Raw genomic sequence first — 13,596 nt, forward strand, 5'->3', positions numbered from 1 at the left:
GAGGTTAGCTGCGAATATACTGAATAAGGAGTCGAGGACAGCCGACTAGAAGTGGTCCTCCAGCTTGGAAGTTTGGGTAGGGCTAACAACCTCATCCTGTAGGGAAAAAAAAAAGCACTTGTTCAGAAATATTCACAAAAGCCTCGGACAAGGACTGATAACTTGGTACGACCTCAGCAAAAGAAAATGGACATGAGATTTGGAACATGGAATATTAGGAGTCTTTATAGGGCAGGCGCGTTAAAATCCGTAACGAGTGAGTTAGAGAAATACAGGATGGACGTAGTAAAAGTTCAGGAAGTTAGGTAGGATGGAAATGGATCTGTGAATTCCGGAAATTTTACGTTCTTTTACGGGGAAGGAAATAAAAATCACCAGTTAGGAATAGGGTTTTTCGTTCCTAAACGCATATTACCAGCAATATGAAAATTCTATTAGGGGATTTCATTGCGAACGTAAGACGAGAGGATAGTTTCAAAACAATTATAGGGAACGAAAGTATGCATAAGGAAAGTAATGACAACGGTGTTAGACTAGTGAACTTTGCAACATCCAAAAACCTAATCGTGAAGAATATAAAATTCCCACATCGCGATATTCATAAATACACTTGGACATCACCAGACGGGAAAGCACATAATCAAATTGATCACGTTTTAGTAGATAGAAGAAGGCAGTCTAGCATAATTGATATCCGGTCGTTTAGAGGGGCTGATTGTGACACTGACCACTACCTGGTAGCAGCGATAATACGAGAGAGGTTATCGTTGAATAAAGGTAATATTCATTGTCCGAAAACGAAGAGATTCAATTTAAAGAAATTAGAAGAGAGCCAGGTAAGAGAGAAATACCAGATTGAAGTTTCGAATAGATTCTCGGCTTTAGATTCGGAGTGCACTAGTGTTGAGGATACTTGGATTGAAATTAGAGATAGCATTAAAATTTCAGCAAAAGAAAAATTGGGACACGCGGAAATACGTAGGAACAAACCATGGTTCGACCAGGAATGCATAAAACTAGCAGAGAAGAGGAAACAGGCAAAATTACACTGGCTACAAAATCCGAATGAAATAACTACACAAAATTTCGTAGATATCAGGCGGGAAACTTTCAAAACTTGTAGAACAAAGAAACGCGATTTTTTAAAAGCAAAAATTAAGGAACTTGAAGATAATAGTAAAAATAAAAATATTCGGGACATGTATAAGGGGATTAGCGAATTTAAGAAAGGCTATCAACATTGTGCTTTTATATTAAAGAAAGCTGATGGAATAATTCTCACTGATACAGTTAGCATCTTAAATAGATGGAAAGATTTCTTTGACGATTTGCTAAACACGCAGCCAAAAACTAATGTGCGTGGAGAAAAGGAGATACACACCGCAGAACCGTATATTCCAGAACACAATCGAATAGAAGTAGAAACCGCTATAAAGAAATTAAAGAAACACAAATCTCCAGGGTGTAGATGAAATTCCGGCTGAGTTAATTTTAGCTGGAGGCGAAAAATTGTGGAACAAGATACACAAACTCATTCTCCTTATTTGGAACAAGGAAGAATTGCCACAAGAGTGGAAAGAATCAATCATTGTTCCAATTCACAAAAAGACGACAAAACTGACTGTAATAATTATCGAGGCATTTCTGTTCTGTCAACATCCTATAAAATCCTTTCAAATATTCTGTTAGCAAGATTGACCCCATACGCAGATGAAATTATTGGAGATTATCAGTGCGAATTTAAACGAAATCGATCAACTATCGACCAAATATTTACCATTCGCCAAATACTCGAAAAAAAGTGGGAATACAATACCCCGGTACATCAACTATTTATTGATTTTAGAAAGGCATATGACTCAGTTTGGAGAGAAACATTATACAACGTTCTTATAGAACTTGGAATACCGAGAAAGCTAATTAGATTAATTAAGATATGTTTAAATGAGTCCCAAAGTAAAGTCCGGGTAGGAAAATGTTTGTCCACGAGCTTTCACGTCGAGAATGGCCTGAAACAAGGAGATGCGTTGTCGCCATTGTTATTTAACTTCGTGCTGGAACACGCTATCAGGAAAATCAAAGATAGCACCCAGGGCCTAGAGTTGAACGGTATTCAGCAGGTTATGGCATATGCTGTTGATGTACATTTAATAGGGGATGATAGGAGAACAATAGAAAGAAATGCAGAGATCTTATTGAACGCTTGCAGGAACAGGTTTAGAAGTAAATGCAGAGAAAACTAAATACGTGGAAGTGCGTCGGGACCGTAATACGGCAAATTATGAATGCGTTAAAATATTAAATACTTTTGATAAAGTGGATAGTTTCAAATATCTAGGATCAGTATTAACAGAGGAAAATCATATTTACGAAGAAATTAAATGTCGACTCAAAACAGGGAATTCGTGTTACTATTCGGTTCAAAATCTCTTGTTGTCGCGAATTCTGTCGAGGAATCTGAAGCTTAAAATATACAAAACGATAATCATGCCTGTTGTTCTGTATGGTTGCGAAACATGGTGGCTTACTCTGAGGGAAGAACATAGACTGAAATTATTTGAGAACAAGATCCTGAGACGAATATTCGGACCCAAGGGGAGCGGGAATGGCAGAAACTTCATAACGATGAACTACATAATTTATAATTTATCCGGTTTACCCGACATTGTAAAGTCGTCAAGTCTAGGAGACTTAGGTGGGCAGGTCATGTAGCTAGAATAGAAGAAAGTAGAAACGCTTTCAAAGTCTTGACTGAAAGACCAATCGGAAAATGACCATTAGGAAGACCTAGTCGCAGATGGGAGGACAATATTAAGATGGATCTCGCAGAGATAGCCAATTGGATCCAGTTTCTACTTTGTATTCCTAAGGATAGAAGTCAGTGGAGAGCTTTTGTGAAAGCGCCATTGAACCTCCGGGTTCCGTAGGTCATAGAGTTATTTAGTAGTTAGTAGTTAGTTATAAAACTCAAGAGGAAAAAAGAAAAATAACCCTACTACATGCCTTAAGTCGTATATTGTAGCACCAAAAGTAAGACTCCTGCAGGAATTGAGAATGAATATTTACCCTTTTAGAGGCATTTACACTTTTCGCTTGCTTTTTTTGTCATTCTGAAGGAAAGAGGATCTTTTTAAAAAATGAAACCCTGATTAGTTCAGTTTCGACATATGGCAGCATTGACTCCTTCGCGAACCCCAGTGAATTTTGCGGTTGCTAAGCCAGAAGGGGTAGAGAAAAATTTTTCCTCTTCCAAGCAAAATAGTCGTTTATCCATGGCCCCGAGGATGCCATAAGTTCATATCAGTAGCCGGTATTGTAGTGTCTTTATACGGACGGAAGAAGTCAACGTTCAGTGGGTGAATCATGCCTGTGCATCCACTAGGTATTAACCTTTTACATAGTTCTACTCCTTCCTGCACGCACTGTGATGATAGATTGTCTTCTCTTTTTGCTGCTCACGAATCGAATAACAGAACAACATTTCTTTTTCAGTCAGTTGGCATGCTTTACCACATGATATCAGAGTAGAAGGCTTTAAGATCCGACTTGCTCATATTCGACGTCTTGCGAACGAATGATTTAATATTAGCTGGATCCGGAGTCTTTGAAACGCGGAATACTCCTTTCGGTTCCGCCACCAGTACATACATTAGACGTAGGATTTCACTATCACTTTACCATATATGACTGGAATAACGCACTCTAATCTTCAAAGATCCTGTCTCCATCAAAGTCGAGTAGGAATGAAACTCCTTCTCAAATCGGCTCTGACCTGCATTGATTACGTTGGCATCTGGAATTTTGTCCTCAATCAGGAGATCCCGCACTGATTTAACAAATTTGTCCGCTTTCTCCTCTATCTTTATGTCCTTTTCTTCCCGTGTTTTGGTGACGTGATGCATAATTGCACAACTTAAAATTCGATTCCTCTTTTTCAACTTTAATAGCCTTAAACGGGATTGTGTTCTCAGGATCCAGGTCCATTTTAATCTGCGTCGCCTACATCATCATAGATAATACCACACTTTTCCACCATCTCATTAAATGCTTACAGATCCAGTTCGTTGCTTCTATTCATGTTTTTTGATCATACAGAACGTTTATGTTTTTAATCAATGGAAACCTCGTCTGTACTGCGGATGAAGGTCGTCAGTGTTCCAGAACTTGGCCATTGTCATTGTACTCCATAAATCTCGATACTTGGTCGATCGGCGTGGTGTTTGGGTCAATCCTTCTGTTTACTGCTTCAATAGAATTGTGAATTATAGGTGCTTCAAGTGCGAGTTAATTACTTTTGTTAAATGTGCCCATTGTGGGCAGAGCACTTGTATAAGTCACATACTGTTTATATCGATTGTACTAATTATAGTACTAATTCAGTTCGTATCTATTGTACTAATTCAGTTTTGAAACATAACAAATTGAATTGAATCACCACAAAAAGCCGGAATTAGATCAAATACCGAAACGTGTACCTTCTATAGACTTCTATGTTAATTTTGTTGGCTCATATTCTTATACCCTTGGTCCATTACACCTAAATGTTTGCATGTTTAGTACACTTAAATGGTACTTCCTAATGGGAATGTTTTAGTCTATTCATTGAAACGAACAGTTTACTTACCAGATTTTCACGTCAGATAGTGGTCAACGACTGTTATGTGAAAGAGAAGCGAAGTGGAATTGTATTTTATGAGCTATCTCTGCATTCAGGATTTTTGTAAGAAGTTGAAGCTGTGCTGCTCTCTATGTTTTCGACAGAGCATACCTGAAACTAAAATAGAGAACACTGATACTAATGCCAGTGGAATCATCAACTCTGTGTCACTTTGGTGGCATTTGTGAACTATGTGACTATGTTCTATAATTGTTTCATTAGGTGCCAAGGCTCCTTGGGTCCCTTTTGGGTACAGCCCTGATAATAAGACAGAACCGATCAGTTTCAAGAAGGAAATAAATGGCATTCGTATATTTGTTAAAAGAAAATAATATTAAAAAAAAAAAAAAAAAAATGACAAAGCACGAAGTATAGTTAACTTCAGTAGAAGAGGTAGTTTGAGGCAGTATAAGTGGATAAAGAACACTTTTCGATCGTCAAAGAACAAGAGTGATTCTAAAATTTACCTTTCATAATAGAACATCATTTGGAGATGATTTGTGATCATTCGTCGTAAAAGCATTTCAAAATTTCGATAAAGCTGACAATTCTCAGCAACTTTCTATATAATTTTCCGGCAAGTTACCGTCGTTTCTGCAGAATGGTTACTTTTGGTTAAAATCTATAAACTCTATTGTAATAGGAGATTTTCTGCTCTTTTAAATTGATCTAGTTAATTTTCTTTCTAAAGTTAACTGTTTCAGAGGAATTAGCCAGAAACCGAATGAAGGTGCCTCTCCGTCCGCCATTTTCCCTTTCGACTAGTCGAATCCGTAGAGACTTTTAGTAGGTTACTGAGGAAGACAAATGGAAATAGGTGTATGGAAAATATTTTACCCCTTCCCCGTAGGATACGAATTACAATGTAAGAGTAATGATAAAAATCCGTAATGTCACTCTCTTTACACCCGTATATGCCGATAGGTGATGAGTTTGAACTTAAACGAAATCAAATGTGTTCCTATCCATCTTAGCGGCCCTGTAAACTATGGATTGGACACTAATATTGATCGATTTTCATTAGTTTTACATGTCATTCCGTCCCACTCGCATGTCTCATCACCCCTTTAATCATTTCCCATCCGTCACCCCCTTTATACCTTTTCCTCCTTTGAATACGCATTATAATGCAAGTGTAATAATAAAAATCTATAATGTCACCCCTTTCCACTCCGCATGCGGATGAGGGCTAAGCTTGGAGTTAAACGGCATCTGGAGTGTCGGTAGTTATGTTGCCGATCGCGAATACTATGGATTGGACACTAATATCGGTCATCTGACATTATTTTTACGTGTCACCATTCCATTTTTTTTAATTTTTTTATTTTTTATTTTTATTTATTTTATTTATTTATTTTTTTTTTTACATAAATTTTGACCCCTGCTCTAATTTTAGTGTGTGCATCTTAATTTAATATCATAAGATCCTTGGAGACCTAAAATTGATAATCATGGTAAATATAATTTTAATTGGGTAAGTAGTTATTGCTTGATTCATCTTGGTATAAATTATGACCTCCAACTCCTTTCTCCTCCCTCCTCACTTAGGATGCATAATTTAAACATTTTAATGTGATTCGTTGAAGACCTAAGGTTGATAATGATGCTGGATATCATTTTAATTGGTTTAGTAGTTATTGCTTGGTGTGGTGACACAAACTCACATTCACTTTTATGTAATAGAATTTACTTCGCACTTTGCAAATGGCCAAAGATCAATATGTCTGGATCAGTTATTCTTCATTCTGTTCTATCTGGACTTCTATCATGACTTATATTCATAAAGTTAAATATAAACAATTAGAACTTTTAATTAATCACGATTTTAACTTGTAGCATATAGTCAGTCGAAGGCTTGGATTCAACAACTATTTTTATTTATGGCAGTACAGCGTAAGGAGCACTTAAATTTCAGAGGGTCATGCGTGATTAGTTTTCTTAGAGAAAAATGCAAAATATTAGTAATACAAAAATTACATATAAAATTAAAACATTTTGTATAAGTCCCTACAACTAATGAATTTGGAAGTTGATAAAGAACATTTCTATCCCTCTTCCTTGCGTTACATCTCACTTCGTTCAATGCAAATCATTTAATATTTACAATAAGAATTGATAGATTTCTAATCAGAAGCAACTAAGATAGGACTTACAATCTAACTAGTAATTTGATTTGATTTGTGACTCGGTTTGGAACATGGGGGCGCGGTGGCTCAGTGGTATAGCGTTCACCTCCGGTGCTTGGGGTCCCTGGTTCGATCCCAGTTCGCGCCGTGTGGGCTTTGTGGTGGACAAACACCGTGCTCGTGGGTTTTCTCGGGGTTCGCCCGTTTCCTCCCACTTTCTTCATTCCACCATTTCATTCATCTCTCATAATCACCGTCTCCTTTAGCCTAACCGGCATAACCGTGGGACGTAAAACTTAAAGATTTCATTTCATTTTTTCGGTTTGGAACATAAGAAAGAGAGAAAGGGGGTATATAAAAAGTTCCAAAAAATTATAATGACCATAGTGAACATAGGATGTGTATAGAATACAGTATAATAAGATGTTCAGCAAACCATATTCTTAATTTCGACAGAAACGTTAAATGAGAATATGTTACCCATGGACAGGTGTTAAATAGAATCTTGATGTATATAGTTCGAACCTTCAGAAAGCTTGAAACTATCAACTTAACCGTAACCTTTTGGAAATGCTATTAAAATCTTATTAGTACTCCTAAGCACCTTTGCACCAAATAAGAAATGTATTCATACGTAATATTGTACACTTTATTAGATTTGTTTCGCGAAATTTCCCGCATAGACGTGCGCATAGATCAAAAGAGAAAATAATCCCTACATCATGCACCACACGAGAAATTCTTTTAAATAGCACTATTTTTAGCAGAGACTATTACTGGGTACTATTTTTTTCTGTTTTCTTTATTGATATTCATTTTGAACAAGTCTTTCAAGTAAATTAATGCCTACTTCTCATTCAAAAAGTTGTGGTTGAGGACACATGCTCGATTTATATATACTTGGTCAGCGTGGCAAGAGAAACTACAGAATAACTTCAGAAGTACTAGTGTTACTCATAATTATTGTATTTCTTGCCTTCTGTGGTTAGGTGGGTTTTCCTATGTTAACCACTAACCTTAGGACACTATCATTTGAGACTACCTCAATTCTATAAATTCGGAGACCATTTTACACATATGATATCGGGTGATAACTTTCCCAAATTTCATTCGTGTAGTCGTGCTTTAGGGTTTAGACATTGGTTGCAATTGCATAGAGTTTAAATACAAAATTTTCATTTATTTTTACTACATTTTAAAAGACTTATACTGCTAGTAACATGGCGTGCTATTGAGATGTGGAGGACAAAACTTCAAGTGAACAACTTAGTTACTACAGGTCTCCCTATAACTCTACTGCAATTCACCTGGTTTTCTCTTAATTACTAAAACAATAAACAGAAAGCAATTTTTTCTCAGATTTTTAAACAGAATGTTTTTGTGCAAAAATTTCAAACAAGAATTTTTGTTAATTTTTCAATTTTGTGTGTGTGTGCAGAGTGTTTATAATCTAAATTTTTATGTGAAATTTTGTGTGTGCGCGCCAAAACCTAAACATTATTTTGCGTAAAATTTTTGTCTAAATATTCTTTGAAAGACTTTTTATACAAATCTTTCAAACAATTTTTCTTCTATTATTTTTCAGTTTGTGATAACTTTTGATTAAAAATTTCAATGCTGAATAAAGTTGCTAAATTTTGAAATTAAATACAAGTAAAGGAAACATAAATATTTACAAATTAATAAAATTACTTTGCCAAAAATTTTTAGCCACTGCAATATTTTAGTGCAAGCTATTCAAAGAAATGGAACGCATGGATCGATATTTTTTTCAAGCAATATTATTTACAAATAATTTTGGCGACTCATAATATTTACCAGAAGTGATGATCTCAAAATTATTATTGTCAACTACTCGAATTCATTCCACCATTTCATTCATTACTCATTATCACCGTCTCCTTTAGCCTAACCGGCATAACCGTGGGACGTGAAACTCAAAGATTTCGAAGCTGAATTCGTAGTTGAAGTATGTCGTCACAAAATAATGTTCTGAACAACTGGAACGTGAAATAATAATAATCAACTTCGTAGTTGAAATATTTTTTTTATTTGTATTTGTAAACAGTTGTTTTTAATACATGTGAGTGATGTTGATTAATTTACTTAAAGTTGGAAGTATCTTTATAAATCTTTTTGTTTCTGGTTCAGACCCGTGGCTCTACTTCATCCTAGTAGTGATGGTGATGAGAAAATTAAAAGTATCGTGAAATTACTTCTAATGTAAATTTAAGCAATCTACAGTCATTGATTTAACGCATTGTTGTAAACAAATTGAAATTAACATATTGTTTTACATCTAGCTTTACAACATAGAAAAAAAATAAGTATAATGTCCATATATCTTAAACATAAACTTTGCATTTGTAAATTCGTAATGCATTAGATTTTTAGGAATGCAGTATATTGCGGTACGTAAGGCAAAAGACCATAGCTATCAAAATATTTTCCATGGCTTTAAGTTGCATTTTTTGTAAATTGGTCTGTGCTAATGATGACGCCAGACAAGAGCAATGCGTAAGGGAATTCTTCACAAGAGGTCTTTCTGTAAGGTGGTTTTTAAATACAGGATTTCCTTTTAAGCCACTGATTAATTATAATGTACACTCATGTCCAAAATTATTGTCGCATGTCTATAAAGATGTTATAAGAAATACCAGGCGAATTCGTTATCAAACTATATTCCTACAATATTATTATGTGTATAATCGGGAAATGTATATTTGCGGTCAATTTCATAGGAAAATAATTATAAATACGAAAATTAGAATGAATAAAACAAGATGTTGCTAAATGGACAAGAAAATTTTATTTTCGTTTTATTGTTCTTATTTACTGCTCTTTTGGCACGGAATTTGCCACATACATGTCTTTGCCGATTATACACATATTAACATTATAAGAAATACCGGGCGAATTCGTTATCAAATTATATTCCTACAACATAATTATAGACATGCGACAATAATTTTGGACATGAGTGTCCATACCTTAATATCTAATAATCCAGGATAGTATTGTGTCGATGATTATTCTGTATTGCGACACTGTTAAATCCCCTCGAACTACACCTTCAATCAAATCGTTTCAGATGTTCATAAATTTAAAACTTACAGTCCCCAACAGAACAAGCTTTCCACAGATCTGAAATGTCCGGAAATGTCATGAAATTAAATTTTTGTCAGGGAAAATCGGGAAGATTATTGAAAAGTTCTTTAATATCAGAGAAACAAAGCAATTGTTCTCGATAATAAAGGCAAGTTTCGTGTAATAACGATATTAGTGATTTAGAGATCATGCAACACAACAATATAGAATAATAGACTACAGATCCATAAAGGTGGATCAAGTGTGTTGTGCTATGATTAAGTGATTAAGTTCTTAACTCTGAAATAAATTGAGCTGAAGCATCTTGAATCCCATAACGTGGAATGTGTGTGGCGTCTGACCTTCTGAGCTCAATTACATGCGTCATTTTAACCGACGTCTAGCTTCAACATAGATTCACTGTTTTCGATCATTCTTTTTCGTTGGAAAGAGCATACCTCTCCGATGCTCCCATGTAAGTTTCGTTAGGATATAATGATAATTTTTGGAGCTAGACGGATCCACCTTCTCAGAATGATCGAAAACTGGGACCACCACCGCACAATGAGAGGATCAATATTTATAAATTAAACTATTCTTATCCTAAATTCAATTCTAAAACTGAGTGTATATCGAATTTCTTCCAAGAATTTGACGGAATCAAAACTTTGAACTGACTTTCCGACTGATTTCTTGCTTTCCAGCAATAGCAACAATTCCATATGTTGATAGACAAACATAGATTGTTAGATGAACCGTATACTGATTATATGAAGAGAGAGCTGGACGTCCGGCAACATCTGTGTCAGATGAAAACATTGCCGCTGTGGAACAAATGATTCGAGAAAATCCTCGAACAACTTTCAAGGACATTGGATCACCAGCAGTAACAAAAATTCTTCATGATCATCTTCGGCTCAGGAAAGTTTCATCTCGTTGGGTGCCTCACACTTTGACTGAACAGCAGAAGGGTATGCGTGTGGAATGGTGTGAAGAAATGCTTGCAAGATTTGATGGAGGCCATTCTCGACGCGTCTCTGACATTGTTACTGGTGATGAGACTTGGTTCTATCAATTTGACTCTGAAAATGAACGCCAGTCTACAGTTTGGATCTTTCCAGACGAAAATCCACCCACGAAAGTGAAGCGACCGCGAAGTTTGGGAAGAAGATGGTCGCAACTTTCTTCTCCAAATCTGGCCATGTTGCAACTGTTCCACTTGAAGAACATAGGACTGTTACTGCTCAGTGGTACACCACTGTTTGCCTAACAAAAGTGTTCCAGAAGCTTCGGGAACGGCGTCCAAGAACTGGATTGCGTGGAATCCTGCTTCATCATAACAACGCGTTCGCACACACGGCCAACATCACAATTCAGTTTTTAGAATCTACAGAGGTCAAACTTATGACTCATCCGCCGTATAGGCCTGACCTGGCCCCGTGTGATTTTATTTTCTGTTCCCCAGAATCAAAGATCGCATGCGTGAGAAGAAATTTTGCAGCCCTGTAGAAGCTGTAGTGGCTTACGAGAATGAACTTTCAACACTTGAAGAAAAAGACTGGCAACACTGCTTCCAAAAGTGGCTTTCGAGGATGCAAAAGTGTGTACAGTGTAATGGTGAATACTTTGAGAAAATGTAAGTGGCAAATTGATTTTAAGTATGTAAGTTATTTCACATCTCAAAACTTTCATAGTGATCCTCGTAAAAATAAACAAGCTTTCAACCTTGACTCTCGAACTTTTTGCTGGGCACAATCAAAAAGAACAAACTAGTACGTACTCCGTCAGCTTCTGACCCGAGACTACAAAAGAGCAATCCAGAACTAGCTCCGCTGTAACACTGACCACTATAGTGATAAACGGTAATATGTAGCGAGAAGGTTTTTTTGACATGAATTTAGTACTACAAAAGTAAAATCCATCTCCCAACTTTACTTCACTATTGTAGCTGGAAAGATAGAAATCTAATCTTGCTTTCGGTTTTAATACGTTTCCCATGAAGCGAAAGTAGTAATAAGTGGCGACATAAGAATTTTTATACGGATTCAGTATCTGAAAAATATATATCGGCTCAGCTTTATTTTTATACTGAAACTGGAAGTTGTAAGAAACAGTGGAACCATCGGATTCAGTATTGATTTCTATATAGTAAAAATTGAAAAGATAACAACAAGCTGTTATTTGATATGGATCAGCGTCACATGAGCAGTTCATCTTACATTTTATCTCTATTGCAGATAGAAGTTTAAGATCTGTTTCAGTATTGAATTCACGTAGTTCTAAAGTCTACCGCAATTTCACAATTGTGAAACAAAACTGCTTTTATTTTTTTAAAGTAATTTCTTGCTGTCTAATTTTTCAGTTAAAATTCACTGTAGCCAAGATTGTGATATTAGAAAATATCGGGATACGGACAAAATCTCGCGGCCGAAACATCGCCGCCCAAAACCTCGCGGGACAAAATCTCGCCGGGCCAAAACCTCGCCGCCCAAAACCTCGCGGGACAAAATCTGGCCGGGCCAAAACCTCGCCGCCCAAAACGTCGCGTGGCCAAAACCTCGCCTCGAATGAAACTTTTCTTTAAAATTTACCCGATGAGTTTCTTAATATGCAATTTCACATTACAAATAATAATAATAATAATAATAATAATAATAAGAAGAAGAAGAAGAAGATACAAAACATCGTGTGCGTGGGCTTTCTCGGGTTATTCCCGTTTCCTCCCACTTTCTTTATTCGATCATTTCCTTCATCCTGGTCATCTACGTCTCCTTTAACCTACAGGACATAATCAAGGGACGTCGTAAAAACTCATATATTATTTCATACTTTCATAAATATTATTAGATTTTTGTTAAAATTTTAAGTTCTTGGATGTTCCAAAGTTCACGAAACTAACCCCGTTAGTTGTCATTACTTTCCTTATGCAGACTTTCTTTCCCTATAACCAGTTCAAAAACATCCTGTCGCCCTACCTTCATATTGAAATCCTGCAATACAGAAATAGAATTTTCATATGGTATCGCGGGACTTGGTCAAATACCCGTGATACTTCTTCTGAAACAGCGTCTTTTATACCGTCATCCTTATTATCTGTTGGAACATTTACATTTTGGTCAGGCGAGATTTTGGGTATGGCGGTATTTTGGGGCGCGAGGTTTTGGAAGACGAGGTTTTGGCCCGGCGAGATGTTGGCCCGCGAGGTATTCGGTGGCGAGGTTTTGGGCCCGCAATGTTTTGGGCGGCGAGGTTTTGGCCAGGCGAGATTTTGTCCCGCGAGGTTTCGGCCCGGCGAGATTTTTGGCCAGGCGAGGTTTTGGTCCGCGAGGTTGTCGCCGCGAGGTTTTGTACCCAAACCGAAAATATCGACTTCAGAGGGTATCTTCTCATTCTTTAAACTCTTTCGAAAAGTATTATGTATCATTATGTTATCCGTTTAGTGTCTGTTCATCACATGGGTGCTTCCAGATTTAGTTTAATCTCTTGTGTTGATTGTACTATATGTTGCACGTTATCACCATGTTCTAATAAAAGTTCATCAGTTTCTCTCGTCCCTCATTTCTGTGTCCTAAATCATACTTACAAAATAGGGTAAGAAATTATCTAATCTATCCCCACAAAGGCATTCGTACCACCCATTAAATTAAAACATGGAACTTTTTTCATATCTGTATTGATTCGATTTTCACGTACTTGTCATCTACTATAATTCCAATGTGTAGGAGA

General features: G+C 36.4%; 1 protein-coding gene across 15 annotated transcripts in view; it reads left to right on the top strand.

Moving 5' to 3' along the window:
- LOC145678400 (CREB-regulated transcription coactivator 1-like) overlaps positions 1 to 13,596 on the top strand; it is a 783,526-nt gene that overhangs the window by 734,369 nt on the left and 35,561 nt on the right. The gene's annotated exons all lie outside the window — the stretch shown is intronic.

Source organism: Thermobia domestica, chromosome 2 (genome assembly GCF_964235325.1).
Source record: "Thermobia domestica chromosome 2, izTheDome1.hap1.1, whole genome shotgun sequence".
In the NCBI taxonomy this organism is placed as follows: domain Eukaryota; kingdom Metazoa; phylum Arthropoda; class Insecta; order Zygentoma; family Lepismatidae; genus Thermobia; species Thermobia domestica.